The sequence below is a fragment of the Dendrobates tinctorius genome, unplaced genomic scaffold (genome assembly GCF_039654945.1).
Source record: "Dendrobates tinctorius isolate UK_male_01 unplaced genomic scaffold, ASM3965494v1 ptg000078l, whole genome shotgun sequence".
Lineage (NCBI taxonomy): Eukaryota > Metazoa > Chordata > Amphibia > Anura > Dendrobatidae > Dendrobates > Dendrobates tinctorius.
Window position 1 is genome coordinate 4,958,592 of NW_027361746.1, and position 22,157 is coordinate 4,980,748.

A 22,157-nucleotide genomic window follows, 5' to 3' on the forward strand; every position below is an offset into this window, starting at 1 on the left:
CATGTGAAGATGCCTCCTGACTTGCACCCACTCAATTAGCACCATCAGCAAGCATGTTCACGTCCTTATCCCAGCACAGCATTCAGTTGTCCATGCCTCAGTCTTTAGAACGCAAGCGCAAATACGCAGCCAAAGCCCTACAGGCCACCCTACTAAATTCACACTTTTTGTGACTGCTTGCGCTCGAAATATTGCTTTTTAGGCTCGTGAAGATGGAAGCTTTCCACAACCTGATGGCGGCAGCTGTCCTTCGGTACTCAGTCCCCAGCCACCACTATTTCTCCCAGTGTGCCGTCCCCACATTACACAAGAACATGTCCCACAACATTAGCCGTTCCCTCAACATTGCAGTTACAGGGAAAGTCCACCTCACCACTGACACGTGGACAAGTGATTGTGGGCAGGGATGGTACATCTTGCTGACGGCATACTGGTTTAACAAAGTGGAAGCCAGGACCCAGTCAGACCTTGGGATGAAACATGTTCTCCCAACTCCCAGGATTGTGGGTCCTAGGTCAATCAGGGTTGCCACCATAGTCTACATCTCCTGCACCTCATCCTCCTCCTCTTCTGCCTCCATCTCCGAAATGACCACATCAGTCACAAGCTGGAAGCACTGCAGCACTGCTTCAGCCAAGTGGCTACAGGCTGTGCTGACACTAATTTGCTTAGGTGACAAACCACACAATGCTGAAGAGTTGTAGACAGCTCTGAGGCAAGGCGAGCTCACATACGTACCATGCCTGGCCTATGTGCTTAACCTCGTCGTTCAATGGTTTCTCAAAACCATTCTCAACATTACAATTCTCCAATGCAGGTTCTTCAGCCTCAACACTGAAGTTCTCCGCTGTCGGGTCTTCATCCTCAACACTGCAATTCTCCACTGCAGGTTCTTCAGGCTCAACACTGCAATTCTCCAATGCAGATTCTTCAGCCTCAACACTGCAATTTTCCAATGCAGGTTCTTTGGCCTCAGCACTGCAATTCACTGCATTGGTAAACAGTATGGGAGTACCGGCTTCCTAATAATAGGAACATTGCTTTCAGGTAGCCATCCTGTACGTCTGTTCAAACGGTTATTGTAGTCCATCTAAATTTGGGGCAGGGCACGCCTTGCATTCACTTCATGGGCAAACAGTATGGGAGTACCAAATTCCTAACAATGGGAACATTGCTTTCAGGTGGCGATCCTGTACGTCTGTTCAAAGGGTTATTGGTGTGCGTTTAAATTTGGGGCATGGCCGGCCTCACGTCATGGGCAAACAGTATGGGAGTACCAACTTCGTAATAATGGAAACATTGCTTCCAGGTGGCCATACTGTACATTATTTCAAAGGGTTTTGGAGTGTGTCCAAATTTGGGCCAGGCCATGCGTTCACTTTATGGGCAAACAATATGGGAGTACCAACTTCCTAATAACAGGAAAATTGCTTTCAGGTGACCATCCTGTATTTCTGTTCAAAGAGTTATTGTGCTGTATCTAAATTTGGGGCAGGGCATGCCTTGCACTCACTTTATGGGCAAACATTATGGGAGTACCAACTTCCTAATAATGGGAACATTGCTTTCATATGGCCATCCTGTATGTCTGTTCAAAGAGTTATTGGGGTGCATCCACATTTGGGGCAGGTGTTGCCTTCACTGCATATGCAATAACAGTATAGGAGACCCACTGTTTAATAATGGGAACAACAAAGCATAGCCAGCTGATGGCTCTCTAAGAATAGTGAGGGCTGACTGCTACACCTTTAAGAATAGTAAAGTCCACCTGATGGTCCTACAAAAATAGGCTTTGTGAGTTTCAGAGTCCCTCCTCCATAATTGAAACAGGATGTGTCTGATGATGTGTTACACACCACATGGCCAAATAAGGTTGTAAAAGATTAAAATGACATTTCCCAGTGAATGCATTTGTCTTTTTTGAAAGCAATGCTAAAGTTGAGAAATGCATCAAAAATGCTGCGTGTGAACATAGCCCAAGGTGTGGAGGAGCATTTTTGGTTATTTATTTTGCCTTATATAAAAGTAATTACTGTAGAAAGGATGTTCCTTAACACATTGTCCAGGAAGATCCATTTTTGTTTCATTTTGTATGTTTTAGGCTAGTTTCACACTAGCGTTTTGGAGCGCAGCGACGGCCTGCGCACGGCCGCCGCTAAGCCCCGCCCCTGCCACGCCCCTGCCGGTAGCTCCGCCCACCGGCGCATGACGCTGCATGCGCCCTGCGTCCCCTATCTTTATCACAGGGGGCGCAGGCCGTGCGCAGTATGCGTTTGGCGGCGCATGCGCCTTTTTGACGGTGCGCCGACGCAACCAAACTGCAGCAGGTTGCGTTTGGCGCAGGTCGGCGCACCGTCAAAAGGACGCATGCGCCGCCAAACGCATACTGCGCACGGCCTGCGCCCCCTGTGATAAAGATAGGGGACGCAGGGCGCATGCAGCGTCATGCGCCGGTGGGCGGAGCTACCGACGGGCGCGGCAGGGGCGGGGCTTAGCGGCGGCCGTGCACAGGCCGTCGCTGCACTCCAAAACGCTAGTGTGAAACTAGCCTTACTGTGAGTCTGTAAATGCTTCCAGGGGTCTTCCCCATGCTGTTCCCATGTCATTTGAGCACTGTTCCTATTGATTTCAGCAATTTTTAGTCCATCTGCAGACCGTCGGTGGGAACACGGTAAAAATCTACACCATAGATATAACCCAAAAGATTTACAGGTCTTTGGTATTGACAGGGTGAGGTGTGGTATTCGTGGGGGAGATACAAAGCGAACTTTGGCACAATTAGAATGCCGTTGGATAACAACACTAGGAACTATGAGTCCGTCTGGCTTGAATGAGCAATTAAGATTTTATGATCCTATAAGGCTAGTTTCACACTAGCGTTTAAACGACGCGCGCACGGCGCCGCTAAGCCACGCCCCCTGCCGGCTCCCTGCCCGCCCCTTCCTGTTATCGCCTCCTCCGAGCGCAGAGAGCTGCATGCGTTATGCGCACCCTATCTTTAGCATAGGGTGCGCAGGCCGTGCGCAACTATGAATATAGCGTGCTAAAGATAGGGTAAAGATAGGGTGCGCATAACGCATGCAGCCCTCTGCGCTCGGAGGAGGCGATAACAGGAAGGGGCGGGCAGGGAGGCGGCAGGGGGCGTGGCTTAGCGGCGCCGTGCGCGCGTCGTTTAAACGCTAGTGTGAAACTAGCCTTAGATGTGTGACGCTGCCATTTCATCCTGAAGCACTTGATCTATCCCAATGATGAAGCTTATATATTCCCTCTTGGAATGGCTCTCAACTATTGGAATCCACCAATTATTATATTATCTTATCACTATCATGTTTGGATTTTGCACACATTTTTGTGTTTTAGCACTTGTCACTTTCGTATATATATATATTTTTTTTTTTTATTTGGGGGTTATATATGTATTTTTTGGCATTATTTTTATTGGTATCACTTTTGCATTGTTTTAAAAATATGTTTATATTGAATTCTACACAAACGTGACTAGCATTTATTTGCCCTCTTTTTGCCCATATCCAAGATGGTGGTTTCAGCAGCCACGCATGCTCAGTGCGGCAGGATTCCTGATGCATCTCCCCAGCGGTTGGCTGTGACGGGGGAGGCGTTCTGACATCACAAGGGATTTCCCTCTGCCTTCCGGTCACATGAGCGGCTGTGGGCGTTGCTGTGTGAACAGACCTGCCGTGCATTGCGCATGCACTCATAATGGCACTGATAATGAGCAACATCTGGTCTTCCTATATAAATATCCACTTTTTCTGCACACAGACACAGCCCCCCGAGCAAGCCCACGCGAAACGTGCATCGGGGCTGCTCCTTGACATGCTCACTAGCAGTCATATATGGGTAAGATATGCGTCCCTGTGCTAGCGGCCACTATTTAATGATATGTCCATTAGACTTGCTTTAACTCTTAGCACACTGGTGCTGAGGGAGATATAGATTAGGTTGCCCGCTATCAAAATTAATTCTATTTGCGCTATGCACTTTTTTAGAGATTTTTCTGGGATTTTTTATTGCGGATAATTATGTGCAGGGTATTGCTGTCTTTATTCTTCCTGCCACATTAGTGTTGCGGTGTCCACCATACATGAGCTTTGATTAGTGCTTTGTCTTTTGTCTGTCTTATATGGTACTTGAATTAATTATATTATATTAATAAAAATCTATTTTTAATATTTATTCGGATATGATCTCCGTGGTTCTAAGTAGGATTATATTGTATTTGGAGTGTCCGAAGTGACATCATGTCCAGTGGATTGAATTATTGATTGTACAGGTTATAGATATGCATCAGTGGAATCTGTTCTTACAATGCTGAAGAGTTGTAGACAGCTCTGAAAGAGCAGGCAGATCTGTTGCTGACACTGCTAAACCTACAGCCAGGCATGGTCGTCTGTGACAATGGCAGGGAACCTGGTGGTGGCTCTGAGGCAAGGCGAGCTCACATACATACCATGCCTGGCCCATGTGCTTAACCTCATGGTTCAATGGTTTCTCAAAACCTACACAGAGCTGCTGGATCAGCTTGTCAAAGTACTCCCCTGTGTGCTCATTTTAGAAAGTTAGCTTGAGCTTCCACCGCCCTTGCCGTGTTTCCGCAGCATTTGCTGTTGCCAGCTCACCGACTGGGGTGTGAAGTCCCCAAGCATTGGAACTCTATACTGCAGATGTTGGGAAGGATTTGTGAGCAGAAGAGGGCAGTTGTTGACTACTAGCATCAACATGGCCGCTGGTATTCAGTTCAGACTCCACACACAAGACCTCAGGACATGGATGTCAGATATATGTACCATCCTCCAAAACTTTGAAGACTCCACTAAGATGTTAAGCTGCGATGATGACATAGTTAGCGTCACCATCCCACTTCTCTGTCTTCTGAAATGCTCTCTGCTCACAATCAAATTGGAAGCATTGCAGGCAGAGCACAATGAGATGGAGCAAGGAACCATACAGGCTGATTACACACAACCCAGCCTCATCTCATCCCAAAGTGGATTGGATGATGAAAAAGAGGAGGAGGACGAACTGGAGCTAGTTTCATGCGCTATAGACGGTACTACCTGCACATCTGTCATACCGTCTGTTCTGCGTGGATAGCGTGAGGACGGGGACAAGAAAGAGGAGGAGGAGAAGAGGATGGTCAGTCATGGTCTTGCCTGTTTACAGTCTGGTACGTATGGCTGAGCTTATGTTACGCTGCTTTTCCTGTGACCCTTGCATTCTCAAAATTTTAGATCACACTCATTACTGGTTGGTGACGCTTCTAGACCCATGCTATGAGGAGAACTTTCTGTCGCTTATTCCCAAGGTAGACAGGTCTACTAAAATGGAGCAGTACCAGAAGGCCTATGTTGCGGAATTATTAAAAAAAATTCCTATCTGAAAATTCTGGCTGCAGAGGTCACATTTCTATGGATGACCCAGGAGTACAGGCAAGAGAGACACATCTCCAATCCAGCAGAGGCAAGGGCATACTGGCAAAGTTCTGGGAGAGTTTTCTCAGACCCTCCCAACCCACAGGCCCTGAGGCGTGGGTACTCTCACAAGGAGTGCAAAGTTTGGGAAGATGCTGAGGGAGCACCTTGTGAACCATACCAACATCCTCTGTGGTTCCTCTGTGCCTTATAATTATTGAGCCTCAACGTTGGATACTTGGCATGAACTGGCTCTCTACGCCTTGGAGGTCCTGGCCTGCCCTGCCACTAGCGTTTTTCAGAGCGGGTTTTTAGTGCAGCTGGTGGAATTGTAACTGACAAGTGCATCAGCTTGTTAACTGAAAATGCTAACAGGCTGACTCTTATAAAAATGAACAAGGGCTGGATTGGGCCAGACTTCTCAACACCACAGAATGATAGCAGCGTAACATAAACTAAAATCTGGTTTCTTTTTTGGGATGTCTATTGCCATACACCTCTTCACACCCACACCTGGGTATACACTTTATGATTTTAGCTATTTGCTGATGTCATACTCCTTCTCCTCATCCTCATCATCCACCACCACTATATCACCAGGGTGACCATGGTCCGTGAAGCAACACCCACATAATTTTTTTAAAGGGTGTTTATGATGCCCGTACAAAAAATAATGGTTATACAGTATGTTCATATATATCCCCCAGAGGTAAATGTTTGTCAGCCCATTCCCTTAGTGTATGGGCATTACAAGTATAGGAGACCTTCTCCTTTATAATGGGAACATTTTTTCATGAGGCCTTCCTCTACGTCTCTTCAAAGTGGCATTGGAGTGGCTCCAACTTTTTTGCAGCCCTTGCATTCCCTGCATAGGCAAACACTATAGAATCACAGAATCGTAGAGTTGGAAGGGACCTCCTGGGCCATCTGGTCCAACCACCTGCTCAAAGCAGGATTCGCTAAATCATCCCAGACAGATATCTGTCCAGCCTCTGTTTGAAGACTTCTGTTGAAGGAGAACTCACCACCTCTCGTGGCAGCCTGTTCCACTCATTGATCACTCTGTCAAAAGGTTTTTTTCTAATATCTAAACTGTGTCTCCTCCCATTCAGTTTCATCCCATTGCTTCTAGTCTTTCCTTGTGCAAATGAGAATAAAGATGATCCTTCTGCAATGTGACAGCCCTTGAGATATTTGTAGACAGTTATTAAGTCTCCTCTCAGTCTTCTCTTTTGCAAGCTAAACATTCCCAAATCCTGCAACCTTTCCTCATAAGACAGGGTTTGCAGACCGGTCATCATTTTGGTCGCTCTTTTCTGAACTTGCTCCAGTCTGCTGATGTCTTTTTTAAAATATGGCGCCCAAAACTGGACACAGTATTCCAGATGAGGTCTGACCAATAAGGAGCAGAGAGCAATAATGACTTCACGTGATCTAGACTGTATACTTCTGTTAATACATCCAAGAATTGCATTTGCCTTTTTTGCTGCTGCATCACACTGTTGACTCATATTCAGTCTGTGATCTATTAGTATACCCAAGTCTTTTTCACATGTGCCGTTGCTTAGCCCTATTCCTCCCATTCTGTATATGCTTTTTTCATTTGTATTGCCCAGATGTATTACTTTGCATTTTTCCCTGTTAAAATCCATTCTGTTAGTTGCTCCCCACTGCTCCAGTTTATTTATATCTTTTTGAATCTTCTCTCGCTCTTCTCTAGTATTAGCTATCCCTCCTAGCTTTGCATCATCAGCAAATTTAATCAGTTTACCCTCAATTCCTTCATCAATATCGTTGATAAAGATGTTGAACAATACAGGGCCCAGGACAGAGCCCTGTAGTACCCCACTTGAGACATTCTTCCAACTGGATGTGCTGCCATTTACGACCACTCTTTGGGTCCGATCACTAAGCCAGTTATGAATCCACCTAACAGTTGCCTTGTCCTTTCCATACTTAGTCATTTTTTCAATAAGGATTGTGTGAGATACTTTGTCAAATGCTTTGCTGAAGTCAAGATATACTATATCTACAGCATTTCCCTGATCCACCCAATCAGTGATTCTGTCATAGAAGGAAATTAAGTTAGTCTGACATGACTTATTAGTTACACACTCATGCTGACTCTGTTTAATCACTTCATTCTTATCCAGGTATTGACATACATGTTGTTTAATAATTTGTTCAAAGATCTTTCCTGGTATAGAAGTCAGACTCACTCTCCAGTCTTCTGGGGCTTCTCCTGTTCTCCACGAATTTTTAAAGATTATGGAGAGCGGTTCAAAAATTTCTTCTGCTATCTCCTTCAGTACTCTGGGGTGTAATTCATCTGGACCTGGAGACTTGAATTCATTTAGGTTAGCTAAGTGTTTCCTCACTATATTTCTGTTTATAGTTATCCTGGATTCTTCTATTCCCTTAATAGGACAGTGAAGAAGAGTTGATGTTACATTTCCTTTCTGAGAGAAAACAGATGCAAAATAGGAATTTAAAAGTTTGGCCTTCTCAACATCCTGTCTTACCATTTCATCATTTTCATCCTGTAAAAATCCTATAGCATCTTTGACTTTTCTTTTACTTTTGACATATCCCCAAAATCCTTTATTATTGCTTTTGACATCTCTTGCAAGCCTCAATTCATTGTCAGCTTTAGATAATCTGAATCGCGCCCTGCAGGTTATGCAGACAGCATTATATTCTTTAGATATGCCTCCCTCTTTCCATTTTATAAACATTTCTTTCTTCCTTTTTAACATGTGCTTAAGTTTTGTGTTCATCCATCCTGGTTTCCTTAAATGCTTCATATTCTTCCCTCTTTTCGGAATTGTTAACGATTGTGCTTTGAGAATTTCATTTTTCAAGATTTCCCATCCTTCCTGGACATTTTTGTCTTTAAGGATATCCAGCCATTGGATCCCTCCAATTCTCTTTCTGAATCCCTTAAAATCTGCCTTTCTGAAATCTAACCTTGACGTCTGAGTCTTCACAGGTCTTCCTCCTCTAGTTATCCAAAATTCTAAAATAGCCTGGTCGCTACCTCCTAGGGTCCCAGCCACTTTTACCTCCTCAACCATTTCCTCCCTGTTTTGAAGGATTAGATCCAAGGTAGCAGTTCCTCTTGTTTTCTCCCCTACCTTTTGGAAGATAAAGTTGTTAGCAAGTAGCAAGAGAGGATAAGAATTTCCTTGACCTGTTAGTTTTGCCTGAGAGAGATTCCCCCTAGGGTGCCAACCTCCGCGGACAGGCAGACTCTAGCTCAGGATTACATCAGGGATTCCTTGGTGTCACCTTAGAGTGGTCTTTGTTTGAACACTTTTTTTCTTTTTAATATTTTTTGTCACTTTTTTCTTTGGTGTGTATACCACATTTGTGGTTTATAATTAATAAAGTATCATTTTAGGGGATATACATATATGAGATTACATTAGATCCTTTCAGTAATTGTATTTGAGATTCCTGAGAGAGATTCCCAACAAATGTCTGGATAGTTGAAATCTCCCATGACAACTATGTCATATTTTTTGGAGAACTCGGCCATTTGATGCATAAAGAGTTCATCCATATCTTCAGCTTGCTCAGGCAGCCTATAGTAAATGCCTACAATGGTGTCCTTTCCATTGTTCTCTCCTTGTATTCTTACCCAAACAGTTTCCACAGAACTCCCAGTCTCTGAAGCTTCAATCTCTGTGCAGATATACGCGTTTCTAACATACAATGCGACACCCCCTCCTCGTTTATCAAGTCTGTTTCTAGAAAATAAGTTGTATCCTTCTAGCCTTGTATTCCAATCATGTGCATTGTCCCACCAGTCTGAGTGATTCCAATGACATCCTATTCCTTTTCCTGTGTTAGTAGTTCCAATTCTCCTTGTTTGTTGCCCATGCTTTGTGCATTAGTATAGAAACATTTTATTTTGTGATTGGTTTCTTTCTCCTATATTTTTATCATTTAGATTCTTTTGTCTTTGTTCTTCCTTTCCACTTCTAATAGCAGAGTTCTCAATAGCATAAAGGCAAAAATGACCTCCTTTTTCTACACAGAGCTTATAAGGATTCAGCTAGTCAGTTTTTACTCACATGATGTCAAAGAACTAATGGAAAAGAGAAAAATTAATTGGGTAGAAAGGCAAAATGAGCAAATGTAAAGTACACAGTGTTATATAATATGATGACTGCAATATATTAAGAGGATAAAAACTTTGATGGAATTGCTTCTACAAGAAGTGTCATTATCTTATTTCTTAAAAAAAAATAATAAATAAAAATAAACTAATTTCAATTGTCACACTGGCACATTTGGAATTTTCCAGAAATGCCAGATGACCAGAGTATATTTTTAAAAAATCTCTGAAAAAGTGTACATAGCCTTTACATAAATATCCAACTTTTAACACAATGTTATTTTTAAATTTAATATTATGTAATGGTTAATTTTTTTATACATCTGTATAGAATTTGAAGTTCCACTTCACATCACACAGACCTTAAAATCTTCAGGCTCAGCACTGCAATTCTCCAATGTAGATTATTCAGTCTCAGCAGTGCAATTCTCCACTGCATGTACTTCAGGCTCAACACTGGAGTTCTACAATGCAGGTTCTTCAGCCTCAACAGTGCAATTCTCCACTGCCGGGTCTTTAGCCTCAACACTGCAATTCTCAACTGTAGGTTCTTCAGGCTCAACACTGAAATTCTCCACTGTCAGGTCTTCAGCCTCAACACTGCAATTCTCCACTGCAGGTTCTTCAGCCTCAACACTGCAATTTTCCAATGCAGGTTCTTCGGCCTCAGCACTGCAATTCACTGCATAGGTAATCAGTATGGGAGTACCAGCTTCCTAAAAATAGGAACATTGCTTTCAGGTGGCAATCCTGTATGTCTGTTCAAAGGGTTTTTGTAGTCCATCTAAATTTGGGGCAGGGCATGCCTTGCATTCACTTCATGGGCAAACAGTATAGGAGTACCAAATTCCTAACAATGGGAACATTGCTTTCAGGGCTGTCACATTGCAGAAGGATCATCTTTATTCTCATTTGCACAAGGAAAGACTAGAAGCAATGGGATGAAACTGAATGGGAGGAGACACAGATTAGATATTAGAAAAAACTTTTTGACAGTTAGAGTGATCATTGAGTGGAACAGGCTGCCATGAGAGGTGGTGAGTTCTCCTTCAATGGAAGTCTTCAAACAGAGGCTGGACAGATATCTGTCTGGGATGATTTAGCGAATCCTGCTTTGAGCAGGGGGTTGGACCAGATGGCCCAGGAGGTCCCTTCCAACTCTACGATTCTATGATTCTATGATTCCTGCTTCTACACAAAGCAAACAAAAAAGATTTTATTGGGCAGAAGGGCAAAATGAGCAATTGTAAGTAAGCCGTGCCATATAATATAATGATGGTATAATTTTATCAGTTAACTTTATATAGTGGTATAATTGGTAATTTGGGTCAGGCAGTATATATTAACTTCCTTCAACATCAGGCACTGTCATATTCATAGTACATTAGTCCAACTGGAGAAGTAGGTGTTGAAGGTACGATGGGCTTGTGTGTTTTGAAACTCACAGTCCAGCCTTGAAGACGGAGAAATATCTCAATCAGGGGGAAGAAAAAAGTCTATAGACAAAGAGAAAAGCACATGAAGGGTAAAGAAGTGCAGGATAGAAGCTGTGCTGATATATGAGTTAATAAACATAACAGCACCCTGAGTTCATACAGAGCTCAGGTCCAGCCTGTATTACTGGGAAAGACACTCACACAAGAGAAAAATCTGACACTTTCACCAGGTTGGAAACTGCATATCAGTGGGTCTAAAAATGAATGACAAAGTGAAGAGTGAAACTTAGTTGAATTTTATTACTCAAAGGTATCCACTAACAAATGGAAAAATCAATTTTACTTGTCAAAGGTGTCCATATTCTTTATGATGAATTCTAATTATGACTGCCCTAATTTTGCATCATTTTGACTTGATGATGAAATGCAGATAAACAGTAATAAAAATAGTTAAACGGATTTCTAAAGTTTTCCTTTTATGTTTTAGATAATGTCAATGAAATTTTTTTCCCTCCATGTCCTTTTTGTAAAAAAAAAAACGGAATGCAAGGCTACTTTCGAAGTCTTATGATACTTTTTAACACATATTCACAGAACTGGGTTTCTATGGAAACTGGAACTGCATAGATTTCAAGCTTGGCTGGGATTCCTAGGCAAGGTCAGGGCACAGACGTCCCCCGAAGTACGTTAGTGTTAGTGTGGGCACGACAGTAAAATACGTTAAAAGTATAATCAAGCAAGGCTTATCCAATGTGGGAATACTTTCAGTCACTCTGTAATTGCTTAGAAGAGATTTATCAGATGTCTTTTGATATTTGAATAAAACATTTTCTCTTTTTTAGAATTGAATTATATCATTTCAATCTTACCTTTTTATTCTAGTAACCTGAAAATTTGAATTTAAATAAGGCAGTCTATAGTCTCACATCGCTTCATATTACTTTGTGAAACCACTACCATCCTCCCCATTGTACTACAGAAACCTACCTAGCAATTGTCTACAATTTCGAATCCAGATTTTAAAGATTCACTCTTTGAAAATGTTGTATCTGGAAATCAATGATGATGTAAATTGACTCTGCTATGTTTTACATAGTAAATCCGTTTTTATTTCATGCGCTTTTGAGTTAATTTCATGATGAAAAGATATAATGTTTATAAAAAAAGGAATTACAATGTATCCAAGGCCAGAAATGATACAATGGCTTGGAGTGCAAAATGTTCTTCAACAGTACTGTAAACTCAGGTAAAAACCAAATGTTCATAAACTGAGATTCAAAAGTTGGTAAATTATGGGGCAAACGACTACAACCAGTTATTAGAGGTGATCGAATTCAACAAATTATAGTTTCATAGATTCATAGTTTCAGGCTATGTGCACAAGGAGTTTTTTGGCTCTGCGGATTTTGTTGTGAAAACCGCAGATATCTGCGGTTTTGCCCTGCGGTTTCACACCTCATAATGGATGAGTTGTGAAACTGCAGCGTTTCTGCACTAAAGAATTGACATGCTGCGGATTGTAAACCGCAGCAAAACCGCACGGAAAAATCCGCAGCATGTGCACAGCATTTTACAGTTTACCATTGAAAACAATGGTACTGTACAACGCACCTAAACTGCAATGGGGGTGCATTATACTATATGAAGTGCAGTGGGGTGCATTATACTATATGAAATGCAGTGGGGTGCATTATACTATATGAAGTGCAGTGGGGGTGCATTATACTATATGGAGACACATTATGCTATAGGAAGTGCTATGGGGATTCATTATACTATATGGTGGCATGTTATAATATTTGAAGTGCAATGGAGCGCTTTATTCTATATGAAGTGCAATGGGGTGCATTATACTACATAAAAGCACATTATAATATATGAAGTGCAATGAGGCATATTATACCATATGGAGGGCAATGAGGGTGTATTATACTATATTAAGTGCAATGGGGAGCATTATTCTATATGGAGTCACATTTTACTATAGGAAGTGCTTTGGGGGCTCATTAGACTATGTGGAGGTACTTTGTACTACATAAAGGGCAATGGGGCAAATTATACTATATAAAGTGCAATAGGAGCGTATTATACTATATGAAGTGCAATGATGCACATTATTCTAAATGGAGGACAATGGGGCTGCATTATCCTATATGGAATGCAATGGGGAGCATTATACTATAGGGAGGATTATTATACTATATGAAGTGCAATGATGTGCATTATCTTATATGAAGTGCAATGGGACATATTATACTATATGCAGGCACATTATGCTATAAGAAGGCACACTATACTATATCAAGTGCAAGGGGGTGCATTATACTATATGAAGTGCAATAGGGGTGCAATATACTATATTTAGGCAAACTATACTATATGGAGGTTTGCATTATACAAAATGGAAGGCAATGGCGGAGCATTATACTACATGGATGGCAGTGTGGGGCCCATTATCTTATAAGGAAGGCAATGTGGGGGCCATTATATTATTTGGACGGCTATGTGGGGATGAATATACCGTATGGAGGGCTATGTGGGAGCCATTATACTATATAGAGGCTATGTGGGGGCCATTATACTATATGCAAGGCCATGTGGGGCCATTATACTAGCTGAAGGACTATGTGGGCTCCATTATAATATTTGGAGGGCTATGTGGGAGCCTTTATACTTCATGGAGGGCTATGTGGTGACCCTTATACTGTGTGCAGGGATGCGTGGGGCCCGCTCTTATACTTTTTGCAGGGCTATGTGAAGGTCCATAATACTGTATACAGGGCTATGTGGTGGTCCATGATAGGCTATGATGGGTGCCATTATACTGTTTGGAGGGATCCTGTGTCATTATACTGTGTGTAAGCAATAATACAGTGTGATCGGTTGTGTGGAGCGCTGTGTCGGGACCATTATGCTGTTTGGAGACCTGTGTGGGGGCCATTATACTGTTTGTAGGACTAGTGGTGCCATCATACAGTGTGCAGGGTTATGTTTGGGCCATTTTACCATATGGAAGACTGTGTTGGGGTCACAGTTGGGGCATAATACTGTGTTCGGGGTCACCATACTTTATATGTGGAGGGTACTATGGAGAAATTTACTGCAGTTGTATCATACTGTGTTTGGGGGCATTTTTGTTGTCATCATACTTTATGAGGGCAATGAGAGAGGAATCTAAGCGCTTGAATAGTAGGAAAATTACTTTGTTAAGGGTTGCAAAGTTGTGAAATATGCGCTTCTATGACCTCACCGAATATTAATTTTTTTAGGAGGGCCCTATTAGAACTTCTGCTGTGAGGCTCCATTACAACAATGTATGCCCCTGTCTTCAAGTATATCAAAAAATATTTTTTTCCCTTTCCTCAGTCCTGAGTCACTATCTGAAGTGTATAGGAAAAGGAAAAATAAATTTGGATATACTTGAATATGCCTTGTTTTTTAACATGTTGGAATAAAGCTTACCATTTTATCTGGAACACAACTGGAGAATTTTCTTCTGTGCATCTTCATTGTACCATATCAGGCATTAATGGCTTCCTCTTCCTCCATGCTGAGAATCTCATTGTAGCTTTCACACGGGTGAGCTGCTTTTCTCCTATCTTCTTTTTGCACATCTTATTCAGCCTGTTTTACTGTGTGTGCATTGTGATGTTGCAATGATGATGTACACACCTTGCGATACATCATAAAAGTAACACACTTTAACACAATTGTTTAAAACCATATAAAACACCAAAACACCTGATGACCACATCCAACCTTACAGGTAATAATCAATACAGAAGCTCAATAAGTGAAGTATAACACTTTTAGGGTAAATATCCAATCTCCAGGGGATGGACTTGAATAATATTTTGTGGGGTACTCTGCAGGTGACATACTGTATACCAAATCATAAAAGGGTTGCATAAAGTGCTAAAGTGCAGTAGAGACAGAACTGATAATACAGTTTTTCCACAGTTTAATAATTGTACATAGAGATGGTAAATTTTATAGCCATATTAGGCACCTGATGTAAGCATGCAATTATAGCACACGACTTATGTCATCCAAACTCGGGATGCCACATGGACTAATCAATCTGCTAATGTATTCTCATCGAGCAGTACCGCTGCACATACATTGGGCAAAAGATTGTGGGGGAACATTCGGAGCCTTGAAGAGTATCTCAGGGTCTATTGTACCTTGGGGTCTCAGGATGCAGATATTCCCAGCTTGGGAACCTACATCAAATTTTTCTAATATTTGGGAACTGGGCCTTTTGAAATGTTCAGGAATTATTATTAATATGTTGTTGGAACATGATAGAGGGCGGCTGGCTGATACTACGGCTAAGATTAAGTGTTTTGAATCTAAAATGACTGGTTTTGACCAAACCAAGGTGGTGGTGCCTTTCCAAGATAGACTGAAAAATATATTGTATAAATTTGAAACTGATATTATTGCTAGTTAATAAGAGAAAATTTCAAAGCGATCGAAGAGACTATAACAGTAATTCAGCCTATAAGTGGAAACACAGAGGAAATACTTGACAAGGAGCCATCTTGACTACATCTAGAGGTACTGCTCTTAACAATGCCCCAGCTACAGACAGCAGTTCAAGCATCAAGCAGCAACACAGACGTTGGACCAGGAGAGGGGGAAAAAATCCAATAAGCAGAAGGACAAGGTGCAGGGCCCCACCATCGGTATACAATCACAACAGACGAACGAGATACAAATAGGGATGGGACTGTCCACAATATCTGATGGTCCTCCTGCATTGTTGGGCAGCACGGTGGCTCAGTGGTCCTGGGTTCGAATCCCACCAAGGACAACATCTGCATGGAGTTTGTATGTTCTCCCCGTGTTTGCGTAGGTTTCCTCCGGGTACTCAGGTTTCCTCCCACACTCCAAAGACATACTGATAGGGAATTTAGATTGTGAGCCCCATCGGGGACAGTGATGAAAATGTGTGCAAACTGTAAAGCGCTGCGGAATATGTTAGCGCTATATAAAAATAAAGATTATTATTATTATTGTCAACTGGCAATTTACAGGTTATTAGTCTATCTAAGGCTATGTGCACACGGTATGGATTTTGCTGCAGATCCGCAGAGTTTCTGGCCCTGTGGGTCTGCAGCAGTTTCTGCTGCGTTGTACAGTACCATTGTTTCCAATGGTAAAATCAAAAACGCTGTGCACATGCTGCGGATTTTTCCACACGGATTTGCTGCGGGTTACAATCCGCAGCGTGTCAATTCTTTGTGCAGAATCCACTGCGGTTTCACATCTCCTCCTTTGTAGAGGTGTGAAACCGCAGGGCTAAACTGCAGCCTAAACCGCAGGTAAACAGTAGGTCTTTTTGACCTGCGGTTTTTCCAAAATCCACGCGGAAAAATCCGCACCACCAAAAACTACGTGTGCACATGGCCTAACTACTCTTTATCATCTTCAGAAGTTTCTGTTTAACAACGTGGTTTATCGTTTTCACCTACACAAAGTCTTGACAAATTTACTTTGATTAAGGATGTTTATATATTTTGCATAAAACTTGTGTTACGAGTACTTTATAGGCAACCAGATCTGGTGGATAACATGGCAGAGGATGAATGGCAGGTTTTTCATGATCTGCTCGAACTTTTGCAGGAGAATGAACCTACTGCAGGTTGGAGACATTTCCTGATTAATAATAAATCTACTTTGACCCCCTCGTTCTTCTTGATCCCCTCAATCAGCTTATTCTTTGATTTGACAAAATATTATTCCAGTCCATCCCCTGGAGATTGGATATTTACCTTACATGTTGTAATTTACTTATTGTGATTTTGTATTGATTGTAATGTATGGTTGGATGTGCTCATCAGGTTTTTTGGTGTTTTATAGGGTTATAAACAGTTGTGTTAAATAAAGTGGTACTTTTATGATATATCGCAAGGTGTGCACATCATTATTGCATTTCCTGTTCTCTTTATTTCATGCTTTGTTCCATTGCATGATGTCACACCCTATCTTTACTATACAATATAGCAGTGCATCCATTTCCTCTTGTTGCGATGTTGCATGTTACGACTTACGTCGCCTGATGCTTACTCAGCATCTCATGGAATGAATGTTACAGATTCACGCCATATCAATGCGACTACACGGTACGCAGGGACATCAGAGGCCAAATCACAATGGAAGACATGGGGCCTCAGAGTAAAACAAGCCAAGAAAATGCCAAATAGATGTATACGATGGTTTTGTACTTGAATAAAAGAGGTGCGGAGAGCTGAATATTGGGCTGCAGGACTTGTGGAACAAGTGATCAGTTAGGTGAGCAATTCTTTTTTCTTTTCTTAAATATTTGAATTTATGGTTCAGCAAAATAGACATCAGGTGGCTGTTATTTTATCGAATTTGTTCTGAACGAATTGTAAAAAAATCTATATTTTAGAAAATATTACCTTTTGTGAAAATTCAAGGACAATTCAATTCTACTCTAATAAATTGCCTACTATTTATTGTATACAAAGTGTGCTAAACGCTATACCAAGAGTCATGTGTGATCTTTGCTCCTTAAAGTATTCTGTCTGAATATAATATATGTATTTTTTTGTATATATTCTTTATTTAGAAAATTTCAATAATACAACAGGAAAGGAAAAAAGGGTAACTATTTTCCAGAATATAATATATATTAACTGTACTTGATGAGCTGAAAAGTCTCTGTAAAATGTTAATTTCATCCGTCTTTAAACAGATATGAAGACATAGATAAGAAATCTGTCCAATTTCTAAAATAATATTGTTAAGGTACTGTCACACTAACCGATATCGCTAGCAATATCGCTATAACTTGTGACGTTATAGCGATATTGCTAGCGACATCGCTGTGTCTGATACTTACCTACGACCCGCTCCCCCGCTGGTTATCGCTGATCGCGCGAGAACGTCCTGGACTGTTTCTCGTCGTCAGCTTCCTGCGGCGCTTCATGTGGAGAGACGAGCGTGGAGCCGGGTGGGAGAACGCAGGATCGCCGGGTGTGACAGGTAAGTAGCGACCCCCATCCCCAGCGATGTCGCTGGTGAGATCTGCCTGTGTGGCAGCTCACTAGAGACCACTTAGCGATGCACCAGCGATCCTGACCGCGTCATATCGCTGGTCGGGATCGCTGGTACATCGCTAAGTGTGACAGTACCTTTAGTTCTAACTTTGTTTTAAATGATCGTTGTTGTTTCAACAAACTGTTCATTAATCAATATTATAAGTGAATGTAAGAAACTTTCAATTATATCTTATCAAAGGAGAACGTCTCTTCGTTGCAACCTCACAACACACCCACTGTAAAGGAGGCTGAATAAGATGTGGAAAAGAAGATAGGAGAAAAACAACTCACCGGTGTGAAAGCTACAATGAGATTCTCGGCCTGGAGGAAGAGGAAGCCATTAATGCCCTGATATGGTAAATGAAGATGCACATAAGAAAATTCTCCAGTTGTGTTCCAGATAAAATGCTTTATTCCAACATGTTAAGTCCCTTCTCCCCCTTACCTTCTTGTTTTATAAATCATCTTCAAAACTGGTAAAATACATATTGCAAGATGAAATACCCTCTCAACTTATCAGTTTACATGCTGCTCATAGAAGTCTATGCAAAGGGGAAGAAGAGGAATTAGCAGAAGAGAAAGACAGAGGCAGAGAGATACATAGAAATCATGCTACTGCTTTCTTATATTTTATCACATATCAAAGCTGGAAACACAGCTACACTGCTCAGTGATGATCATTAATGTTCTGAATTCTGCTACGCCTTAGAGGTTGTGCTACATATAGATAGAGATGCAGGATCTCCTATTTTCTGTATTTAGGGTATAGGAGATTTAATAACAAATACCCTGTAGCCACTAACTCTGAGACAAATGAAAATAGGAGATAGAGCCCAGAGAGGGGAATACTGATGAAAAATGCAGCATATAATTCACTAAATGCCCAGACATAGATTTATACCTCAGGTGCACACATAAAGGACAATGTTTTCTAAAAACACAGCCAAAATAACAGGTATGCGTTAGGTACTCCTCGAGGATGAAAAAAAGAAAAAGAAAACATCTGTCTATACATAGAGAAAACCAAAAGCAAAACACAAAACAAATATCCTGGAATAAAAAAGTAAAAAAATATATTGCAAAAATTGCATGAAGGTAGTAATAATAGTAATAATAAGGGTATTTAGTTAACATAATTTTGATCAAAATAATGTAGAAGCCATCCCGCCATGTCACGGCAACCCTTGTGGGACAGTCCTAACTCTTGTATTTAAAACCTTTCCACTTGTCAAGTGACGTGAATGTGAACAAGGACAGAGGGACTGAACCACCAGTAATAGTATAGGCCAGACAGGATGGATTTTCCAACTCAGAAACAGGGCGGTCACACCCTTATATGCACAGAATGCACAATGAAACAAATGAGAAACTGGGTCTGAGCAGAAAAAGTAAATTAATGTGCATGCAAAATGTAATTGCATATGAACACATGACCTTTACATGACCTGTGTAAAGGTCATGTGTTCATATGCAATTACATTTTGCATGCACATTAATTTACTTTTTCTGCTCAGACCCAGTTTCTCATTTGTTTCATTGTGCATTCTGTGCATATAAGGGTGTGACCGCCCTGTTTCTGAGTTGGAAAATCCATCCTGTCTGGCCTATACTATTACTGGTGGTTCAGTCCCTCTGTCCTTGTTCACATTCACGTCACTTGACAAGTGGAAAGGTTTTAAATACAAGAGTTAGGACTGTCCCACAAGGGTTGCCGTGACGTGGCGGGATGGCTTCTACATTATTTTGATCAAAATTATGTTAACTAAATACCCTTATTATTACTGTTATTACTACCTTCATGCAATTTTTGCAATATATTTTTTTACTTTTTTATTCCAGGATATTTGTTTTGTGTTTTGCTTTCAGTTTCTCATCTGTCTATACATGTAGTTAAGAAAATGAAGTGTATTGTTAAGTTATTATTTTACAAATGGAAAACAATATTCTACCTCACAGAATAAAATAGAAATCAGTATACAAATGACCAAAAATTATTAACAAAAATTAATTGCAGGAGGGAAGGCAACAGCTCTTCATAAATGGAGATACAGAGCCAAAAAGGACAGTCCACAAGGAAGGGTTCAGTGATGGCAAATTAAAAAAAAACACATTATCTTTTACAACCATTATCCTGTTGGTTTTTCCAATGTGACTGAATTAGCCCTTTAACCAGCCTTTATTTAGGTGGAGCTCATATCACGTTATACAATGTGTGTAGAATTATTAGGCAAGTGACTATTTTGACCATATAGTCATTTTTATGCAGATTTTCCAACTGCAGGCTGTACAAACTTGATTTCTTATTGGATGAAGCAGATTAGGTGATATGTATTTGTGTAATGAGGGAGGGTGAGGTCTAAAAATACAACAGCCTTTTTCTGGATGTGCAGAATTATTAGGTAGCTTGTTTTTCCTCAAGCAAAATGGGCTACAAAAGAGATCTAAGTGATTCTGAGAAGTAAAAAATAGCAGTACATATGAGATTGCTAAGATATTGAGATGTGCTCACAGAACCAGCAAAATTTTTGTAGCGAATAGTCAACAGGGTCACAAATAACGTGTTAAAAAAAAAGACGCACTGTAACTGCCAAAGATTTAAGAAGAGTCAAACGTGAAGGATCCAGGAAGCCATTACCCTCCCGTATTGTTATATTCCAGAGCTGCAACCTCCCTGGAGGGCCGAGAAGGTCAAGGTGTTCAGTATGGGCAAAGTAAAGGAGGTTGAAACCCAACCTCCACTGAACAAGACATGGGGTATGAAACGTCAAGACTGGGTAGCGAAATATCAAAAGACAAATTTTTCAATTGGTTTTATAGACTAATGAAATGATAGACCAGATGGATGGGCCGTGGCTTGATCAGTAACGGTCACACACCTCCACTTCAACTCAGATTCCAGTAAGGTGGATGTGGGATAATGGTATGGGATGATATTTTTAATGATGAATGAGTTGGACCTATTTGGGTTGAACATAGGCTCAAAATCAACTCCCAAACCTCCGACCAGTTTTTAGACTACACTTTCTTCAAGCATTTGTACAGGAAAAAGTCTGCATTTTTAAAGAATGTAGGACAATGACCCATCATAAAATTGAAATACTCCATGGCGTGGCTGGTCAGAAAAAGCCTTAAAGTTGAAAATATAATGACATCTGTCCTAAACCTTATTGAGAACTTGTGGGTCCTTCATCAATGGGAGATTTAGAGTAAAGGAAAACAGTCGCCTGTCTGAACGTTGTCTGGGAGGTTGTAGTTGGTGCTGCTAAAAAGTTGATCATCAACAGTTATTGTTGACTGTTATTAAAAAGAATGGTGGCCGTATTGGTCAATTATATTTTTTACCCTTTTGGAAAGGTTAGAAAAGTATTTTTGTACATTTTAATTGTTTCGTTATTATTCTCACCTTAACAGATCAAAATAAACAATTGAGATGGAAAAATGTATGGTTTTAATTTAATTGCATGACAATTCTGCACACATAGATATTCTCCTTAAAAAGAGAAAACCTCACTTTTACTTTCTTAAATATTCATGTTTCAGGTTTAGTAAACTTTTGGATTGACCAACAGAATTGTCGTTGTTCTATTATAAAATTAATCAATAAAAATATAAATTGTCTTACAATTGTGCACACAGTGAATGCTTTGAAGAATAGAACTGTTAATAGTTTATTTTTGTTAATATTAAATTAATATTATTATTATTAATACTTTGTATTAAAAATACAAAGTAAATGAACAAGAGAAGTCTAAATAAAAGCAATATTTAGTGAGATTACCATTTACCAACAAAATAGCATTAAATCATCAATTTTTCTATGTACGCTTGCAAACAGTTTTTGAAGTAACTTGTCCAAAAAGTTGTTCCAAACATTTTAAAGAACTAACCACATATCATAGAATGTTAGAATTGGAAGGGATCTCCATCTCCAACCCCCTGATCAATGCAGGATTCATTAAACCATCTCAGACAGATGTCTGTCTTGTCTCTGTTTGAAGACTTTCATTGAAGGAGAACTCACAATCTCTCTTTGCACCCTGTTCCATTCATTGATCATCTTCACTGTCAAAAAGTTTTTTTTAATATCTAATCTATATCT

General features: G+C 40.6%; 1 long non-coding RNA gene across 1 annotated transcript in view; it reads left to right on the forward strand.

Moving 5' to 3' along the window:
* The window catches only part of LOC141096693 (uncharacterized), a 357,552-nt gene extending 338,477 nt beyond the window's left edge, over positions 1–19,075 (forward strand). The window contains exon 4 of the long non-coding RNA XR_012233753.1: positions 18,258–19,075. This is a non-coding gene — a long non-coding RNA (uncharacterized lncRNA). The remainder of the gene's footprint in view (positions 1–18,257) is intronic.
* Positions 19,076–22,157: the final 3,082 nt, after the last annotated feature.